This window comes from Cibotium barometz, chromosome 43 (genome assembly GCF_041138505.1).
Source record: "Cibotium barometz isolate CiBa-2024 chromosome 43, ASM4113850v1, whole genome shotgun sequence".
NCBI classification, from domain to species: Eukaryota; Viridiplantae; Streptophyta; class Polypodiopsida; order Cyatheales; family Cibotiaceae; genus Cibotium; species Cibotium barometz.
In genome coordinates, this window is record NC_141088.1 from 27899869 (window position 1) to 27916613 (window position 16745).

The 16745-nt window shown below is 39.7% G+C and overlaps 1 pseudogene; it reads right to left on the reverse strand.

The window, feature by feature from the left end:
* Positions 1–3541: 3541 nt before the first annotated feature.
* Positions 3542–6751, reverse strand: LOC147613749 (pentatricopeptide repeat-containing protein At2g39620-like; annotated as a pseudogene).
* Positions 6752–16745: the final 9994 nt, after the last annotated feature.

Consider the following 16745-nt stretch of genomic DNA (forward strand, 5'->3'; position numbering starts at 1 on the left):
TACTACAATACATTATTTTGGATAACCAATTGAAGTTCTTTCTATACCATGTGAACATATGCACCCAGAAACCTAGCTTATAATTTGTTGTATACCTTGAAGTGTGACACTTCACAATCGCTCCAATACGATCACCTCTTCACCTAAGAGTCTAATTAAAGATATACATGGGGACTCCAACCTGAATCATTTGTTGTATACCTTGAAGTGTGACACTTTACAATCGCTCCAATACGATCACCTCTTCACCTAAGAGTCTAATTAAAGATATACATGGGGACTCCAACCTGAATCATTTGCTCCATGAAAAGAACTATAAAGTTCTTATAAATGATTTTTTACTTTTAGTTAAATGAGCCCTTTCAACTGAGAAAGGGCAACGAATGCTTGCTTGTGATATGGCAAATAGGCCAAATTTCATTTATGTCCACATTAGAGGACTAACAAATGATTAATTTGGGTGATAGCTAGCACACAAATGAGCTCTATTCGATCTCATACACACAAATGAGCTCTATTCGATCATACACTAAATGGCTTAAAAAAAGAAGAAGCAAGCATTGCTTCAAGGTTGATAGCTTTTTAGGCTTGTTTTTGGTCCTTAAAGCAACAATGCTCATTTGTTCATAGTACCCACTTTTTTATTTATAAGACCATGGTCACACTTAATGGAGCTCATCTAGGGTTTTATTTTATTTTTTAATAATTTATAAGTCTATACAATCAGTATATTTGGACTTATGAAGTAAATAAACATTCTCAATTATTGTGTCATCACTTATAAGATGCATGCATATGATATGCTTGTATATTTTTTAAATCAAGTTAACTCATTAATTAAAAGTTCAATTAGAGAAGTAACCAAATTTTCAAGTGAACTATAGCTAACATTCAGTTGAGAATTTGACAAAGTGATTTAACTCGAAACTTGCATTTCAACTTGAAATTGACATGAACAAATAATAATTTAAATTTAGATTTTATCATTAACTTGAAAATAAATTTGACTTAAATATTATATATTTTCATATTAATTTTAGTGTGAGTTACACTAATTTGATCAAATCTATGTTTGTCTAAAAGTATATCTAATGAAAATTTAATAAGCCTTAGAATTTTAGTTGAGCTTTTTTAAAAAAAAGTGAAAATGAGTAATGAAAGTAGATGCCAATATCTCGTTCTAGGGAGGTAGGTCGAAATTTGAATCCAATACCACCCTCTTGAGATATATGGGCTCTACCACCAGCTATAATAATAGCCAAGAGGCTTGTTGGATATAGCACATGAAGGTGTGCATAAGCACATCTCTCTCTCTCACACACACACACACATATATATAGACATATAGAGATATAGATACATACATACATACATATATATATATGTGTGTGTGTGTGTATCTATATCTCTATATGTCTATATGTGTGTGTGTACATTTAGAGAGAGAGATACATACATACATACAAACATACATATATATGTGTGTGTGTGTGTACGTTTATGTATAGATATGTGTGTGTGTGTGTGTGTATATATATATATATATATATATATATATATATATATATATATAGAGAGAGAGAGAGAGAGAGAGAGAGAGAGAGAGAAGCAACATACCATATATATGCGTTGGGAGTGCTACAGGCTATTCATGGTTGGGATTAACATGAGACATTTCTCGAAAAAACTCGTTGCTTGTTGCTAATGGTAATCCTGGAGTAGATTCCCTGGGCAGGGGTAGATTTCCTTAGCAGCAACCCTGCATGATTGTTTCTAGCTCCACTCAGAGCTCCAATGCATGGTGGCTAGGAGCAGCCGGCCACCCAACAAGGCCGCAATACAACCAAACGCACCAAGCTTCATGGCCAATCGCCCTCCTATCACACCAACAAAATAGCTCTTCTTAATAATACCATGAGTTTCCTGACTAACATGGAGCTATGTAATGAGACCCTAACCTGCCCCATCGACAGTGCACATGCATATTACCACATGACCAGGCATCTAAACAAAGCCATCCTCTTATCACTCTGAGGAACTAGTTGTGTTACATGGAGATTTTAGGTGGGAGCATCTCTAGATTAATCCATATCCTGTGTATGTTCATCTGTCAAATGCCATCTCTGACAACTCTATTCATCTCCTATAAAAGCATGCATAAAGAGAGAGGCAGAGAGAGAAAGAAAAAAAGAAAGTTATATTAACGTCCACGGGAGGCCGAATCCGACCTATGGGACAGATCAAGTACATCCATTTACATTCCACTCTGGGTACATTCGACCATCATGTTCTATCCATTCAATCTTCATTATTCATTTTTGTATTTTTATCACATCTTCTATCCATTGAATCTTCATTATTCATTTTTGTATTTTTCAAAATGGAACATACATTTCAGTTTGAAAGTCCAAAATGACTTGCGAGACAAAAACATAACATGAGCAAAGAGACAAAAAGACTTATGAGACAAATGTGAAGAATGTAGAGGTCTTGAGCCAAATCTGTGGTCCAGCAAAAGAAAAGAAAACATTCAACAATAGAAAAACATCATAATCGGCTAGGAGAGCTATGATATGCCAAGCCATGACTACAGAAAAACAGACCGGAGAGAGAGAGAGAGAGAGAGAGAGAGAGAGAGAGAGCCCATGTGTAGTCTCATGCCACAAGCATACCAGAGCCAAGTGCATGAATGATGTAAAAGCAAGCTGCAGAAGCCCATGTGTGTCTTGTAGGGTGTCTCCTAGTCATTGCATCCTTAGTATGTATGTAGTTGAGCTGAAGGATCTGGAATTATAGCAAATAAATCCTGAGAGAATTCTCACCCTGCTGATCAGCCTCGCACGGGATATATTAGGAGAAGTTCACAGGAGTGTTGATATTAGGAGATATATGTTTAGATGTAACAGTGTAGCCTGGAATATATCACTTCAACTTGGATTCATGCCTCAAGTTAGGGAAGGAAGAAGAAGAAGAAGACCTGCCCCGGAAGCTTGTACAAGATTGGGCAACCCCTAAAAGGCGATATAGGGGATTGCCTGGGCAACTACAAGCAACAAAACCTCCGGACTGTCCTTGCTTCAATTGATTGGCTCGAAGGAAAGCTGCAGGATTCTTAAGGTTATTTATCACCTTGAACAAGTAAAGAATCTGAAAGCTATTACAGTCCACGAGGCAGGAAAACTGCCCTCTCCATTCTGGCATCAAAAGGGGCAATGGCTACTGCAGTTGCATGATCGTCACATCTAGTCTCCACATGTACACATTCCTTCTTCAAAAACATGAGGAAATTTTGCATCTTCTTCGATCTTCAAGAGCATGACCACATCCTCTTTGACAAGAATTCTTAGATGGTCTATCGTGGATATGATTGCCATGGCCAAAATGGCAGTCGTTTATAAACCCCAAGTTTTTGAACGAGTATGGGTGTATGTATTGATTAGGGCACATGCAATACTCAACTTCTCACTGTGCCTACATAACACATCTTTCTTTGCAGCATCAGAGATATCCTTTGACAACAAACGCTAACTTGTCACATACCCTTCCTCTCCCATCTGAGAGAAAGATCTTCCCACTTAGCACAAAAAAATTTGCTTTCAGAATGTCTACAATTTGCAACCAAAAATGAATGCAGAATTCCGATGGTATTGCCTCTACCAATAATGTCCTGGCCGTCTTCCATGCTTGTTTTTACACATTCATTGCCTCAAACTTCTTCACTTCCTCCTGTGAGTCAGCACCTGCATAGATGTGAGACATTAAGACATAAGCTACAGCATTCTTTTCATCCAAACGCACAGCATGCTCAAAGGCCTGTTTTCCAAACTCCACATTTTCCCAATTTCTACAGGCACCCAACACTGTATGCCACACCACAAGATCAGAACAGAACGGCATTTTCTTGATCATTGCTACTGCTTTGTCTAATTGGCCTGCACGGCCAAGGAGATCAACCATGCAAGTGTGGTGCTCACGAGTCGGAATGATGCCATGATCTTTGCTCATGGCCTCATAATACATCTGGCTCTTATGAAATAGACCTGTGCGACTGATGCATTGAGAACAACAATGAAAGTGATCGGATCTGGCTTCATCCCTTCTCCTAGCATTCTATCAAAAAGATGGAAAACATTTTCACTTTCTCCAAGGTGAGCATATCCTGCCATTAGTGCAGTCCACGAAACTAAGTGTCGAACTGGAAGCTTGTCAAACACTTGTGCTGCTTTGGCAAGCAAGCCACATTTGGCATACATATCCACCAAGGTGTTGCCAACAACAAGGTCACTTTCTAGAAACCCCTTTCTTTCAATCTCAGAATGTATTTCTTGGCCCTTATCTGTGGCTCCTATGCTGCCACAAGCTTTCAAGCTGCAAACAAATGTAACAGCATTTGGGGGGACACCCTCGAGCTGCATCTCTTCAAAACACTTGAGTGCTTCCTCACCGTGTCCATGTTCAGAATATCCTGCCATTAGAGCAGTCCACGAGACTACATCATGAACTGGAAGCTTGTCAAACACTTCTTGTGCTACAGCAAGTGAGCCACATTTGGCATACATATCAACCAAGGTGTTGCCAACAACAAGGTCTCCTTCCAACAACCCCTGTCTTTCAATCTCAGCATGTATTTCCCCACCCTTTTCCATAGCTCCTATGCTGCCACAAGCATTCAAGCTGCAAACAAACGTGATAGCATCCGGAAAAACACCCTGGAGTTGCATCTGTTCGAAACAATTGAGTGCTTCCTCACCATGCCCATGTTCAGCATATCCAGCGATTAGTGCATTCCACGAGACTACATTTCGATCTGGAAGCTTGTCAAACACTTGCTGTGCAATGGCAAGCAAGCCACATTTAGCATACATATCAACCAAGCTAGTGCCAATGACAAGGTCTCTTTCCAGCAACCCTTGTCTTTCAATCTCAGCATGTATTTCTCTGCCCTTGTCAGTGGATCCTATGCTGCCACAAGCTTTCAAAGTGGAAACAAATGTGACAACATTTGGGGAGACACCCTTGAGTTGCATTTGTTCAAAACACTTGAGTGCTTCCTCACCATGCCCATGTTCAGAATATCCTGCAATAAGTGCTGTCCACGAGACTACGTTTCGAACTGGAAGCCTGTCAAACAGTTGTTGTGCTATGGCAAGCAAGCCACATTTGGCATACATATCGACCAAGGCGTTGCCAACAACAACATTTCTTTCCAACAGGCCCCGTCTTTCAATCTCAGCATGTATTTCTCCACCCTTGTTTGTGGCTCCTACACTGCCACAAGATTTCAAGATGCAAACAAATGTACCAGCATTTGGGAAGACACATTCATGTTGCATCTGTTCGAAGCACTCGAGTGCTTTCTCACCATGCCCATGTTCAGCATATCCTCCAATTAGTGCATTCCATGAGACTACGTCTCCTTGCCAAACACTTGTTGTGCTATGGTGAGCAAGCCACACTTGGCATACATATCAACCAAGGTGTTGCCAACAACAAGGTCTTTTTCCAGCCCCTGTCTTTGAATCTCAGCATGTATTTCTCGGCCCTTGTCTGAGGCTCCTATGCTACCACAAGCTTTCAGGCTGCACACAAATGTGACGGTATCTGGGGAGACACCCTCAAGTTGCATTTGTTCAAAACTCTTGAGTGCTTCCTCACCATGCCCATGTTCAGCATATCCTGCGATTAGTGCAGTCCATGAGACTACGTCTCGTACGGGAAGCTTGTCAAACACTTTCTGTGCTATGGCCAGCAAGCCACTTTTGGCATACATATCCACCAAGGTGTTGCCAACAACAAGGTCTCTTTCGAGTAACCCCCGTCTTTCAATCTCAGCATGTATTTCTCGTCCCTTGTTTATGGCTCCTATACTGCCACATGCTTTCAAGCTGCAAGAAAACGTGATAGCATCTGGGAAGACACCCTCAAGTTGCATCTGTTCAAAACACTTGAGAGCTTCCTCACCATGCCCATGCTCAGCATATCCTGCGATTAGTGCAGTCCATGAGACAACATTTCGAACTGGAAGCTTGTCAAAAACTCGTTGTGCTTTGGCAAGGGAGCCACATTTGGCATACATACCAACCAACGCGCTGCCAACAAAAACGTCATTTTCGAGCAACCCTGTTCTAGCAACATCTGCATGTATTTGGAGGCCTGTTTTCAGATCTTTCAGCTTCGCACAAGCCTTCAATAATGCGATAAAAGTATGCCTATTGGGATGTAAAGAATCATGTTTTTGCAGTTTCTGGTAAAGGCTGAGAGCATGCTGTGGCTTCCCGCATTTGATATAACCGCTGATGAGGGAATTCCAGGAACCCTCATTGCGATACACCAATCTGTCAAAAACCTGCTGGGCATCGGGCATGCTTCCAATTGCCACCAACATAGAGACGAGGTAGTTCCCCAGTGATGCATGGACTTCCAGACCACTCTTGCGCATGCAGGCATGCAAGCGCAGTGCGAGCGCTCGGTCTCTCTCCTTGGTACAGATGCGCAAGGTGCAAGCAAAGTCCTCAAGGGAAGGCTGGGGCTGCAGTGGTCTTTCCAAGGAGCTCAATGCCTCCTCTAAACTAAGCATCCTCCACCCACCTCCAGTGCTGTGACTCATTGCTGCTGCTGCTTCTTCTTCTTCTTCTTCTTCTTGTGCATCCCCTCTTGCCTTAGCCTGTCTTCAACCCAACTTGGCCGTCCATCCATAGCGACTCCAGGGCAAATTTAGGCCCTTGGGTTTGTCTGTAACACGCACTCGCGTGCTACTTGGTTCTTTCAAATAGTCCTTCCGTACGCGCTTGGTCCTTATTTGGAGGAGTGCCATCCAATTCTACACATGCCACAAAAAAGAGAGAGAGAGAGAAGGGGGGGGGGAGATGGAGATGGAAGAGAGAGAATTTGCTAAAGAACCACTTCTACTTGATGCCACGAAGGAAAGAGGGAGAAAGGGAGAGGGAGGGAGGGGGAGACATAATATAGCTATAGGGAGGAATGGAGGGAGAGGTAAATGGAGATGGAGATGAAAGAGAGTAAAGAACCACTTCTACACGATGCCACAAAAGAAAGAGAGAGAGAGATTGAGGGAGGGAGGAGATGGAAGACAGATATTAGGGGGACAGCCATATAACCCCCCTTATTTGTATCTTTACAAAAGAAACCTCACAGTTGTGCCTATGGTTTTTATGTACATTTTTATTCAAGCGAGACATGCCTATGAATGTGACGTGCCGATAATCACTTTTTAAGGAGAATCAACACACCCATTGTTTGTGGTGGCTCCAATCATGGTTGACCATGACAAAGATGAAGGTTTAAGTGAAAACTTCTTTATTAATGAATCTTAGCATTGATGCGAACCTAAGTTTACGAAGCACTTCATTAATCGTTGTTGCTATTGTTATGGCTCACCCTAACTCCCCTTGAAACACATCCAACAAGAGATTACCTACTAGTGAACCGCAACTGTCGTGTGAGGATCTTTCCAATGGCCGAGCTCAGAACCCTTGAGGTCTCCAAGCTCTACAACTCCTTGAGAAGCAATTCCACCACGCCTCCCACGAGCAATGTCACACCGCCACGCTGCACTACGGGTATTTGTCCCTCCTCTCACCTCACTTCACTCACACACACTCACTAGTATGCATTAGGGAGAGAAATTAGCAAGAGGATTAGCAAGAGCAAGACTCAATTGCACAGTGGGAGAGTATGTTATATTATGAGAGATATTCACTTATATACATGGCCATAAATGTTCACACTCACTTAAACTGTGGCTGACTGGGCACTTTAGGCTCATAAAAGGCCTAATGCTATTACAATGACTACTCTCATAATATATCCATGAAGTGCATCACTTGGGACTTCATCCTAACTTGCTACCACACGCTCTTGAAGCGGGAATCGCCATAAATACTCCTTTACACCATTGCGGGCGCCCGTCCAAGTTGTAGCTTTGGACACCATTGCTTCATATCTTGAATGTATGACCCTTTGGTGTATCTTCCGTGACTCCTTGATGTAATATAATGGCGGTAGCTCTTGCTAACCCTAGGAATGGGTTAACATCCCCCCCTTTCTGATGGCGATCACGCCCTCGTGATCGCATGAAGACCTTTGTGTGGGGAGAATAAACAAGCTTTGTCGATGGCTTTGATGTTGAGTGGCCTTCAATGGTCTTAGTTCCTCCACAAAGGTCTTCAATGATCGCATTGAAGACCTTTGTGTGGGGAGAATGAACAAGCTTTGTCGATGGCTTTGATGTTGAGTGGCCTTCAATGGTCTTAGTTCCTCTAGAAGGAATGAGAAAGGTTAGTTAGTGAATGAAAAGCGAATTCCTAACGGGGTGGGGGGATGGGGTTGTTTACGAGTGATTGCATTTTTACATTTTTGTGAGCTCTCTTTTTTTTTAGCTCACTTTGTTTTTGGCAATCATAAGCAAGGTTACATGTGATTTGTGTTAGTGGGGAAACTAAGAGATGTTAATAATGGGAGAGAAGAGAGGGAAAGATCCGAAGGAACGTAAACATAATCATCAGAACGAGATGGTGATTCTCAGTTCCTCATTTGATTCATTGAAGCGACATTCATCATTTGAAGAAATTGGCCTTCGATTATGTCCCTTTGTGTGGCAGGATGAGTAGGACCTGTTCCTGCATGCTTCTTCCCATGTGCTTTTTCTATTTTTATGTATATTTAAGTGCTCTTATAAAGCAGATATAAATTACGTACAAGGTTTGAGTCAAATAGACTCTTATTAAGCTGTTGCTGTTTGTTGAAGTAGCCACTTGTTGTGGCGAGGATTGAAAGAATTACGTCAACTTGCGAGGATAATATATATATATCTTTACTAAGGATTGAAGATCATGGATTTGTGAAGATGGTAGCATCATTTGGAGAGGCTTGTAATTTAAAGGAAACTTCTAGGCGATGGATTATACCATTGACCAAGCTTTCGCCCACCACCATGGCCCCCCCATCCAGAGATGTACTTGGAAGTTGTTGATGGTGAGGCTTTGGTGTAAATGTCCTTCAGTGCGTGAGTATGGATATGTACTCATAGAGTAGCTGCTACATTAACATAGCCAAAAGAATAGTAAGCTATAAGCTTAACAAAATATAATGGCTCTTGAAGATCCTTGGGAGTTGCCATATGTGTGACTCTCTTTTTTTTTTTTTACTACCACCTTGCGAGCAACAGGTTCTTGTGGCTACCCTCCTTTTGGAGTGAATAGGTTCTTATGTCTGCCGTGTAGCTTCTATACTAACGCTTCACATCCAGAGGGGTGAAAAAGAGCATTGTGAGTTTGTCTTTGATGTGCTCATAAGTCTCCATTGCAAACGTGAGAATTGATTCTTGAATTTTTGGCTCAAATGTTGTCGAGGCGGTAGGTAAGAATGCTGGTTGGTTACCATTGGGGTTGCTTGAACACACAAGCTCTTGTGTAGGTGCTGAATGCACGAGACTGGTTGAGTGACTTGCTTGGTGTTGCTTGGGCCTCCATTCTTATCGAACTTTAGGTGAAGCTATTGGGGTTGAAGTCAGTGGGTGAGGCTTTCTTCACGTTGTTCGATTTTGGCAACCATATGATGGAATTACCATCATAGTATCCTTTTTGTTAAAGCACATGCACAGGCACCCATATTTGATTAACATTATAAAGTGGTGTGGCTGATGCCTTTGGTGTACTGAGGTTTGTTTCTTTGAACAGGTTGAGGGGACTTTTTGATTCACTTGGAAATCCAAGCTTTGGTATTATCTTGGTAGTACCCTTGTGCTTGTAGTAATCTTTTTGGTACCCACACTTGTTGACTTGGTGGAGTTCTTTGAGGAACTCGCAAAGGATTTTGTGGATGGTGTTGTGGAGTATTTTTCTTTTTCCTTGGCCTCTAAGTGCTGAATTGAGAAAGAGGCTTTGACTACCGAGGCACCCAAATTTGATTAGCACCTTTGTATTAGCCTTGAGCAACAAGGAGCTGCTTCTCCACCCACATTTTGATACCATTAAGATACCTTGATTTGTATTGTCTTGGTGAATTTTTTTGTTTGGGTGGAAGTGGAAGGTTTTGGGACCTCCTTCACATTGGTTGGCGTTGAAGGTGCATATTTGAGACTCATGGATATTTTTTACGCTGATGAGGCTAGAGTCTCTTGTGGAGTGGCTATCGATGGATGAGGCTTTCAAGCATGCAGTTGTCTCCTTTGGTGAGGTTTGTCGATGAAGAGGCATAGGCTCTGGGGCTTTTTGTCATTGACCATCATAATGACTCTATCGCTAGCAAAGCACAATGGTGCTTAGGCAACAATAGTCCATTCATGCCCCAAAATCAAATCTGCTTTCAACACATACTCAACCATAAAAAACTTGCAAATAAGGGAGTTAGTTTCAATATACATTGTATGTTCAAAGTACCCCAAACATGGCATGTTCAAGTCTTGTGTAAACGGAATTCTTTTAGGATGATTCGTGAGTGTTGGTTGACCTAACAAATCCCATAACTCGAGGGTCATGAGATTGTGTTCTTGTGTTGGATAAAGCTGTGCTTGAGCTGTGGTGATTTTATTGGAAAGTTCCAATCCAACTAAAATCCTAGGGATATCTTGAGTCAGATATGTTGGAAGTTCCAGCTCCTCCAAGGTCTCTTCCCCCCGTAAATAGCAATTGTACAATGCGTGTAGGAGTGTTCAAGGTGACTGTTTACATGGATTCATCTGTTGAATACAACAAGTCACTTATCCAAGTTCCACCAATAATGACATTATACTCACAGAAATCTAGGGTAACATGGAATGTCAATTCCACATCTCCACCAATTGTTTGAGTAGCATAGCTAAAGTAACCAGGAACTTCAATGTTTTGTCCATTGGCTCCACTTGCAAGACCATTGTCTGTAGGGATGAGTTTAGGTTGTCCCAAATGACACCCAAGTGTCTATTGTTATAATGCTATGACTAGACTCAAGGCTAATCAATGCGCACTTTCATCCTCTTTTTGGCTCTCAGCTTTTTCAAGAGTACCCAATGGCACACTTGATACTCTGACAATTCTAAATGAGATCTGTTTGAAAACTGCGTACTGAGTGACGAATCAAAACATGTTTCATTCTCACTAAGTCACATACTAGAACTTGTTTCATCTTTTGACTTTCTCTGGATCGTCATTTTTTCATTATGTTTGCCCATGCGACAAGAACAAACTTTCTGTTGGGCTTTTGTATCCTGTGTGGCATATATGGGTTTTGTGGTTTGTGTGGTGGTCTTTGAGGTGGATGCTTCTGCATCATGTGTAGTTGTTGGCTCTTTTTTTGGGTTTATGTCCTCCACAGGCTTCTTTTCCCTATCCTCTTTTTCAACCTTGTGGTTGACAGCTTGTTGTCCCTTGTTTTTCTTGGGTTTAGAAGGTTTTGTTTTCTGTTTTGGTTCCTGCTTTAAGGCATGTTCTTCTACCCATTTCGAGGTATTGTCTTTTGCATTCTTTTTTACAGTTTCTCGTGCCTTGGCTTGTAAGCGTGTAAGCACATTCAAGGGTACCGTGGTTAATTACCCGTTTTGTACACGTAAGATGTTAAGAGTTGTATTTTATGAGACAAGTTGCATTGAAGCAACTCGTCTTGGGCATGGAAGTATTCCAAACTATACAGTCTGCCACTTTGTGAGGTCCACGACAATAGAAACACTGAAGTGTTCAATTAACTGCTTCTTGAGCAATTTCTACCCTTTGGACTGTTTGTGTTTGGTGCATAGGAGATGGAGGTTTTGAGTCAACGACACTCTGTAGTATCATGATCAAAGGATTTACAATATATGCAGCACAGAAAAATAGGTTCCTTGTATGCACAATGGGGATTGGGATGGTCGTAGTGATTGCACTTAACAACACAAGGCATTTCGCTCCTCACTTGTAGAGGCATTAAGGATGGTTGGTTTTGAAGGAGCTCATCTTCTCTTAGAGATGTCAATTGAAAGATTTTAAGCAAGGCTGCATAGAATTTGGGGAATTACAATTCCAAGATTGATCGTTCTTTAGCCATTGCTTCACTTGGTTTAGATGAGAAACATCTCGTAGCATAATCATCTTCCAACATGTTATCATCTAAACGTACTACTTTTTTACAACATTGATCGAATGTTTTTGGGTTGGATATAATGATCAAGTTGTGTAAGCTGTTATTCTTTAAGCCCATCATGAAACGTCTCTTCAATTGAGAATCATTTAATTTCTCCTATAACTTACATCGTGAGTCCAAGAGTTTTATCCGAAGGATAAAATCTCTAATGGTTTCGTTTGGTTTATGCTCAATTGAATAGAGTTCTTTCGCTACATTCCATTGATCATCTTGTCTTGAAAAACCGTGGATAAAGGTTGTTTTCAAGGTTCTAAAGTTAGTCTTGATCACCGGCATCAATGTGATGAACCATTGACTAGCCTTGTCCTCTAAGTATAGGTTCAACGCATGTACCTTGGTAGGGCAATTTGAATTTCCAAAGGCCTCGCATTGCAAACATTTGTATGAATTGTCATTCCATCGTATTTGCCCATGATTGTGGAAATCTATACGACCGTATTTCTGAATGAGTCATTGAGGCCATATATGATTGTGGAAATCTATACGACCGTATTTCTGAATGAGTCATTGAGGCCATATATGAGTGCTTTTATTGGGAGGGACTCACTAAGTCCTTGGGTAACCCCCCTTCCTAGACTAGTGTTATGTGAGTGAACTTTCTTGAGAATTTAATTATATTTATTCAATAAAAATTATAGTTAGAGATGAGAGTATATGAATATCTCTAAACAATTAGAAAAATATAAAGAAAATAAATTTGTGATAAAAATAGCATCTTTATGATAGAGATCCCAAAAAGTAGGTCGGTTTTTGTGTATGGTTGAATTTAGTGAAACGGCCCACGAAAGGTTGTAGACCAGACCTATTTCCATAATTTTAAGTACCAACTCAACTATATTCTGACGAACAACCAGAGAGCTACATGCAAGTTGCAGGCCTATACTTGTATACAGGGAACCAAGACAAGCTGAGACAGGCAAACGTCTACAGGGAGTATTAGTTCTCTTATCGTTTTCCTTATATGGTTAATTATTTCATAAGTAAGAGAGAGAGAGAGAGAGAGAGAGAGAGAGAGAGAGATTAAACATGGTTTGTAAGAATTGCAGGTTCTTGTGAAGCTCTCTTTTCTTTCTATCTTTTCTCTTCTTCTCTAATGAGAAGATGTATGATTGTATCAAATTACTTCATACCTTAAAATACTCATATGTGGGACCGCGGGTCTTACATCTGGGGGGGCATATTGGACCCAATGATTTTGTCTTGTGTTCATAAATATTTTTTTCATTTAAGTTTTCCATTTAATTCTTCTTCTAAGGTTGATGTATTAACTTGTAGTAAAGTAATTTGTAAAATTTGTTGAAATCTTGTACTTGGAGAAAAGGTCCTGTAATAGTGGTATCAGAGCTACTGGCCAAGTACAAGATCTTTGCACATGCTTAGGGAAAGAAAATCAAAGATGTGGGTTATGGACTAACCTATTAATAATTGGACTATAGTGCTTTTGCTATTTTGCAGAACATCATTGTAAATCGAATCTATGTAAGGTGCTACCTTCCTACTCTTAACTCAATCTTATGATTGCCAAGTTTTATATTTATTATTCAAGTTTATTTCAACTTCAAATAGGAATTAATCTTTTCATCATCTTCTTCTTTGACATTAAGGTAAGCACATATATTTAGACTTGTTGATTTGAGCCATTTCAAACCTAAGGATTTCTTTCCTCAAATTTGAGAGATTCTTGCTGTAAATATCTTATAAAGGTATTTATACAAACCCCGATGAAATTATGACGTACATTTTGTACAAGTTTATTTTGTTCGGTTTAATTTGATCTATCTTTCTTTTACGACTTAAACTTTGTTATTTTTCATTCATAAGAGTGAGTTATTATTAAATAGTTAAATTCAAGTTTTCATTTTATTAATTAGGATTGTTAGAATTATTGCTAGTCATTCATATTTATATTTGTATTTAAACTTTCAATGTATTGAAAAGTCATTTCTATCTATTGTTTATTTATAATCTCACATCCTCTCAGATAACTTTTTAACACTCAAGGTTAGTATCTATTATCTTGTATCCATAATCAATTTATCTTTCATTGTTATGATATTAAGTTTCTCACGAATTATGTTCAAGAACTTTATATTACTTATTCATAAACCATAATGATTCACGTCTCCTTGGAGTGTTAAATTGTTTTTTGACAGATAATTTCAATCACACCACAACGATGGAGGTATGTGTTGACTTCATTTAACCAACCATTCACATTTTCACCAAAGTCATTTAAATTTTCTTTCATTTTAAGATAAGAATTCTCTTCAAGAACATTTATACTCTATTTGTTAATTCTTGAATGGATACTTGAGCGGTTTTTCCACACCTATCCCGACCTCACCCAATCTTACTTTCAAACACGGGCCAGTTGATATGTTGCAACTGAGGACAGTTGCTATCCCGGGCAGGAGGGATGTCACGGTTTGTCCATCCATCCTTCTGTGGTGGTTAATTGGGGACACCTAATTATACCACTATGTTCAAAGCATGGCACTTAGATGATTCCGAATATTCCATGTGTAGGACATATGAAATTAGGGATGGCTGAAACTAAGTGTTGGATTTAATGCTTATGTGCTTCTGCCGTGTAACTTTAGCATGTGTTGCTTATGTGAATGTGTTTGAATGGACAACCTTGTGTAGGCTGGTGTGAGATTGATGGGCTTTGTGCTCGTAAGCTAGAATGGCTGGGACGTGATGGTGGTGATATAGTGTGAGTAATTATTGAGAAGGGTTTTCTCAGCCACACACTGGTGGATGACAATTGATCTGATGTGTTTGATCACCCTCTGGGGTCATTAGGGATGCCCATGGCTTAGAGAAAACTAGACTTGAGTACGGGTTTGTACTCATGATTGCTGTCGATGTTAGCAGTTGTGAGGTGCTGACATTGTGTGATGGTGAACAACTAGTATAGTTGGAGAGAGTGTGAGCATGTGTTGCTCATTAAGCAGGGTGAATATGGCATGAATATAAGATAATGGATCAAGATGGTTGATATCTTAACAACAATATCGGGCTTTTGGTATGACGGGTATGCTTCTTATCAACAACTGTTATTTTTTATTATTATAAAGAAACATATTTAACAACATGCATACTTTGTTGTTGATGGTGTTGGTAGGACTTGCTAAACATATTTTCTTGGTAATGTATGATCTAATGTACCATGTGTATAACCCTACTGGTTTGTTGGACTTTTCTTTTATCAAACTTCTAGGCTAGGTTTTGCAAGCTACGCAACTGAGGACAGTTGCTTTCTTAACCGAGAGAACTGTTATGTGAGTGAACTTTCTTGAGAATTTAATTATATTTATTTAATAAAAATTATAGTTAGAGATGAGAGTATATGAATATCTCTAAACAATTAGAAAAATAAAAAGAAAATAAATTTGTGATAAAAATAGCATCTTTATGATGATAGAGATCCCAAAAAGTAGGTCCATTTTTGCATACGGTTGAATTTAGCGAAACGGCCCGCACATAGTTGTAAGCGAGGCCTATTCCCATAATTTTAAGTACCAACTTAACTATATTCTGACGAACAACTAGAGAGCTATAGAGCGACTACAAATTGCAGGCATGTACTTATATACAGGGAGTCAAGACAGGCTGAGACAAGCAAACGTCTACAGGGAGTATTAGTTCTCTTATCGTTTTCCTTATATGGTTTAATTATTTCATGAGAGAGAGAGAGAGAGAGAGATTAAACATGGTTTGTAAGAATTGTAGGTTCCTTGGATGAAGCTCTCTTTCCTTTCTATCTTCTCTCTTCTCCTCTGATGAGAAGATGTATGATTGTATCAAATTACTTCATACCTTAATAAATCATTGAAATACTCATATGTGAGACCGTGGGTCTTACATATGGGGGGGTAGATTGGACCCAATGCTTTTGTCTTGTGTTCATAAATATTTTTTTTATTTAATTTTTCCATTTAATTCTTCTTCTAAGGTTGATGTATTAACTTGTACTTAACTTATTTAAAGTAATTTGTAAAATTTGTTGAAATCTTGTACTTAGAGAAAAGGTCCTGTAATAACTAGTGAGTATGTCTAAGGCGTGGGCATCCAGGGGTTGCAAAGGGTTGGTACCTATAGGATTTGTGGGAATATTAGGTAATGGACCAAATCCTAGTGGGATTGAAGTGACAGGGGGTGTAAAACCCGATGACACGCTTGTTGTAGACATGGCAAATGGGATTGGGACGTGTAATTACGGCATGGATCTCAATGGCTCGAAGTTGCCATTGGGTTTAGTGAGGGTGTAACAGACTTCACAAATTTTATTAATTTTGATTTATTTTTTGGGACTTTCACGTCGTGAGATACCAAGTGTTTAATGCCGTGAAACACTCACATTGTGAACCGGATCCGCTTCACGAAAAAATGTAATTAATTTTTTTTTTTAGCATGAACCTTTAGGCTGTGAAATCTTAAGGCATGAAAGTGCAGAAAATGGTTCACGCATGTGAACCATTTTTTTCAATTTTTTTTTGGGGCGTGAACCTTTAGGTCGTGAAACCTTAAGGTGTGAAAGTGCAGAAAATGGTTCACGCGTAAACCATTTTTTTGAATTTTTTTTTTGGCGTGAACCTTTAGGCTGTGAAACCTTAAGGCGTGAAAGT